Source organism: Pseudopipra pipra, chromosome W, assembly GCF_036250125.1.
Source record: "Pseudopipra pipra isolate bDixPip1 chromosome W, bDixPip1.hap1, whole genome shotgun sequence".
Classification (NCBI taxonomy): Eukaryota; Metazoa; Chordata; class Aves; order Passeriformes; family Pipridae; genus Pseudopipra; species Pseudopipra pipra.
The window spans coordinates 8,424,349-8,429,276 of record NC_087580.1 but is presented as its reverse complement, the minus strand read 5'-3'; the positions used below and the strand labels follow the sequence as shown (position 1 = coordinate 8,429,276).

Genomic DNA, 4,928 nt, shown 5'->3' with positions numbered 1-4,928 from the left:
GTCCATGCAAGCACTGGAGAATTTCTCCTACAAGGGGCCTCCCTGAAGCAGCCTCAACTACCAGCTCAGGCCGTGCTGTTCAGGGCTCCTTGCACTGCTCTTCAAAGGCCCCACCGCCTGACCATCTCCATGGCAGCAAGTTTTCTCCTTCGGTGCGCTCGGAGCCCCTCGTGTCCCCTGGGACAGTGTTGCTTCTCTTTCCCCCAACGCTTCCCTTCAGAGCACTGAACGCACCAACTCTGCCTTGCCTCAAACCCCCCTGGCCTGCAGAGCAGCCACGCTGCTGAGCTACTGGCAAGTTTCCCCATGGCTCTGGCTCTGTGGGGGGGAAGGGCACCACAGACAAGGCTTTCTTGCAGACCTCAGCGGACAAAGGGTGAGAGCCCCAAAGCTACGAGAGCAGCCAAGTGCAGAGACCTGCATTTACCAGTCACCCAGTGAACTGCTTCCACGGAGCTCCTCCTTCTTTTTCCCAGCTCATTGCCACGCCCCTCGTCTCACTCACACATGCAGACTACCCAGAAGGCCCGGGTGCTCTTTTGACAAAGCCCTCACCTTTCCCCCTGGGCTTGAGCAGGCCTGTCAGCTGCTTTGCTCACAAGGCACTCCACAATCTCCTCATGCTGTTGCAAGGCTGCAAGTTTCAAGGGGGTAAATCCCCACTAAAAGGAGAAAGAATCCCCATTAGAAAGACACAGACAAGCTCTGCAGCTGTTGGAAAGAGCAGCTTTAGCCACGTGCCAAGGTTACCTGGTTCTGAGCATCACTGTTGGCATGATGCTCCAGTAACAGCCCTGCTACAGCTGTGTTTTTAGAGAGCACAGCCAGGTGAAGGGCAGTGTTGCCGTCAGCGTCTGCCAGATTGGGGTCGGCACCGTGTTCCAGCAGAACAGCAACACATTCTTCCTGCTCCTGCTGGACTGCCTGGCAACAACACACCAAAAGGGAAAGGCTTCCAACTTTTACATCCATCCCCCTCTCCCACAACTGCCTCAGCCCCTGAGTGCTGCCATAGAAGACCACCTTCAAAGATCAGCTAACAGAGGCTGTGCCGTGCCCATTGCAATAGGCGTGTTTCTATGGCCCTGCCCTGCAAGGAATCCTGCCAGACACCTCCCCTTTAACACCCCAGCACTGAGCCCCACCTCCAAGCTCAGAAGGCATTCCACACACCTTCATCAGGGCCGTTCTCTTGAAGCTGTCAGCGAGGTTGGGCTGGCTGTTCTTTCTTAGCAGATATCTGACAACATCTGCATGGCCATTGGCTGAAGCCAGATGCAGAGGTGTCCTAAAAATTAAACAGACGCTCTTAACCCAGACAGACAAAGGACGAGCCCAAGCTGTGTCTCTACCCAGCACCCTGGGGACCCTGCCCGGACTCTGCTGCTCCTGCTGCTGCTGCTGCTGCTGCTGCTGCTGCAACCCTGCCCTGAGGAGCCAGAGGGCAGAAGAGAACAGGTGAGGGCCGAGCAGCTGCAGAACAGCCCTGCAGAGAGAGCACGGCCAAGGGGCAGGTGGGCAACACGCGTTTGCAGCAGCGCTGGAGCCCGGCCGGCAGCTCCGAGCAGTGAAAAGCTCAAGAGTTCCCTGTCCCAGCTGACAGGGCAAATGTCACTTTTCAAGCCTTGTCCCTAAGAGAGGGCTGCCGAGGACTGCTGCAGCTTGGCTCAGGAGCAGCCAAGGTGTGCCATCAGCGTGGCCCAGAACTCACCGCATCTCCTGGTCTGGCCTGTCAACGCCGACTACCTTGACGTACCAGCGCCAGCGCCTCAGCCAGCCCAGGTCACCGCGGGCGGCCGCGCGGTGCAGCCTGCCCAGCCCCTGCTCCCGGAGCTGGGAGGCGCTGCTGGAGCTGGTGGCAGCCCAGGGCTGCCCACTGGGGCTGCTGGAGGGCGACTGCCGTCGCTTCTTGCTCAGAAGCCACGGCATGGCCCTGCTTGGAGCTCCCAGCAGCAGGAAGGGCAAGAAGGCCCCGGCGGGCTGCCGGGAGCCAAGTGGGGATGAGGAATGGGACGGGGCGAGGTTTAGGGGGAGGGTGACAAAGGGGACGAGAATAAGGACGGGCACAGGGTATGAAGCACAAGGCAGACGAGGTCGCCCTGCGCAGTGGTCGTGGCCTGCAGCTGCCAAGACGGCGATGCAGGCGCGCAATGCTCCCCGAGTGGGATGTGCTGCTGCTCCCCGAGAGGCTACAGCAGCTCTGGGCGCCGGCTGCGGGCACCAACAAAGCCGTGCCCGACTGGCGCCTGTGGCGTCACAATGGCTGGTGGAAGGCTCAGCACGTCAGCGTGGGGTGTGACAGAGGCCACGGGGCAGGGTGGGGCCGGGCGGGGCAGGGCAGGGCGGGGCAGGTGTGAGGGCGGCCCTGCTGGGCCTTGTGGGAAGGAGGCGGCCTGGGCCTTGTGAGGGCGGCCGGCGGGAGTGGGCACTGCCCCGCCTCAGGGCGCCCCGGGGCAGGGCCCGGGACGCTCCCACCGGGCCGCAGGCTGCGGTAGGCGCTGGAGCAGCTCCCGCATCACCCGCTCTGGCTTTTTGCTTCAGCCTGGAGCCGGGCTGCCTCTGGACACACTGCCATCAAATGAGGCTCAGGACGAAGTGGGGCCACCACAGCTCTCAAGAAATGCCCACCCAGCGCTCCAAGCCTGCCAGGCCAGAGTTCCAGGACAATTCCCCAACTCCTTTGTCTTGTCCCTCTTGAAGAGCAGACACCTCACCCCCCTTCCCCTCACAACTGCTCTCTCCTGCTGCTTTGCCAGATGCCAACAGTGAATTTCTGCTCTGCTGCTCCACCAGCCAACGGGCAGCACACAGCAGGGCAGGAAGAAACTTTCAAACACATCTTGTCCCACTTTGCCCCAGTGACAACATCAAGTGAAGGCCCAGAGGTTCTGCACCAGCTTTCTCAGGGGAGGGACACTACAATGCACTGCAAGCAGGTTGAAGAAATTTCCCCTTTTCTTTGTGGATATATCAGGGTTGTATTAGATGTTGATACTTTTGATCTGTCTTTGGCCCAACCACCTGGGACAGTCTCTCCTTTTCCTGCCCAGTTAGGAGAAAACAAGCACTGAGAAACGGGAACTTGGTCCTTGAAGGAGGCGTTTTGTACAAACTACAATGAATTGGTGTCTTCTTATTGGCTGATGGCCTTCCAAGGGCATTTGAAGAAGAAAGTGAAGAGGAGGGTGATGAAGTATGGCCCCAGACTCATTTAGAAAAGACCCCCTGAATACAGTGCGCAAGCGTGGGGGGAATTCCAAAGGACACACGCGTGCGCAGAAGGGGCACCACTTCCAGAACGCTGGCAGGGACTGAAGGCCTCTGGCTGGGTGGTGCTGGCCACACCTGCCCAGGCAGACCTCACCAATTAATTGGGTAAAAAGCAGATGGTTCGTGCTCGGCAGACACAAGCTTCACCTGAAAGGACAACGTTGCCTGTTGCGGGGACGCTGCGACCTTGTGAGCCTGCCGACTGTCCCAGAGTGCAGCTTCTGCTCTGGGCAATTCTGGGCATTCTGGGGAGGTGAGATAACTTCAGAAGCAACACCTGGGGGACTGAGGAGTCGTACTGAGGGCTTATTTTTCTCCTCCTTCCTCTCTCTTGTTTTTTTCCCTTTTGTTGGCCACGTCCTGCTAATAAATATTGGTTTTGTTCCTTCCAAATTCTCCCTGATACAGCTGCTAAGAAATTAATTAAAAACCAAACCAAACCAAAACAAAAAAGCCCCACCCAACTAGAGGAGAACTGTTACATATTCAGTAGTACCTGCACAGATAGGACCCCAGCCGGCAAAAAGCAGAATTCATTGGGTCCAAAAAAGAAATAGAAGGAAGTCAGGACATAACCTATAAGGTTTGAAGAAAGGAAACCCTCATCAAACCCTCATCATTATCCTAGAATAAATAAATTTTCTCCAGAACTGAGACAACCCAAAACTTTCTCAGTTAGAATAGAGCTTTGCTCAAAAGCTGGCAACCTAACCCCAGAATAGCTCTGGGTATAATAAGAGACAGGGTGCTGAGAGTGTTCCAGCAGGTGAGGGAAACAAGGGGCAGCAAATGAAGTTAAGAAGTGACAGTCCCCAGCTCCGGGAAGTCTGAGATTTTTAACTGGACATCAGCTTCCCATTGTCACTGTTATGTGCTATCTATGCATCAATAGGAGGTTTTGTGAGGGTGGTTTCCAGAGGAAGATCCAAATGAGCTGAGACTTAAGGGACCAAAGAGCCAAAGAGCCTCTGTTCCCTGCACAGTGGAGCTGCTGGTGCAGCCTCAGCAGCCCAAGCCAGAGGTGGAAGGAAACAGCTTGCAACTAAAGCTGCAGAAATGAACAACTTCCATGAGTTGCCACCAGAGCAACGGGACATTTGGGATGGCTTCATCCTGGAAAGGAGACCTTCCCTATTTCCATGGGCAAAGCACACACATGACAGGAACAAAAATAGCACTGTAGTTCCATTACCGTGTCAAACCACCAGATAATGGAAGCCACGAGCTTGTCCCGTGGTGCTTGTTCAGGGGGTGACAGATGATGTGACAGCAGCTGTGAGTGACATCTGGGTGGCTCTGGCCCGCTCCTGCTCCCACTGTGCCCTGTCCAAGCTCCAGAGCCACCTGAGGGCCACGGGGAAGGGCCCTGGTGAGGCTGTGCTCCTCACCTTGGGCAAAGTGGCCGCAGCTCCGGCACGGCACTCTCGGCCCCCTGGTCTGGGCAGGGGTCTGCAGTCATGGGGAGATCCCTCCCCTTTCCCAAAAGCTCCCTGTTGGACTGGGGGCTACAAAGTTGCTGTGCCTCCTTGCTCTGAGCCAGGGCCAGCCGGCTGCTCTGCCTTACCAGCCCAATCCCAGTTCCTGCAGGGTAGGAACCCGCTGGGAAAAACCTGCAGGGTCTCTGCCCCTCTCTGTCCTCCTCATTTGCCTCAAGGGCT

At 56.9% G+C, this 4,928-nt stretch overlaps 1 long non-coding RNA gene across 1 annotated transcript; it reads right to left on the bottom strand.

Moving 5' to 3' along the window:
* Positions 1-577: 577 nt before the first annotated feature.
* LOC135405857 (uncharacterized) lies at positions 578-1,265 on the bottom strand. Its single transcript, XR_010426041.1, has 3 exons — positions 1,174-1,265; positions 751-924; positions 578-662 (listed from the first exon to the last, which is right to left on the bottom strand). It is a non-coding gene; the product is annotated as an uncharacterized LOC135405857 (long non-coding RNA).
* Positions 1,266-4,928: the final 3,663 nt, after the last annotated feature.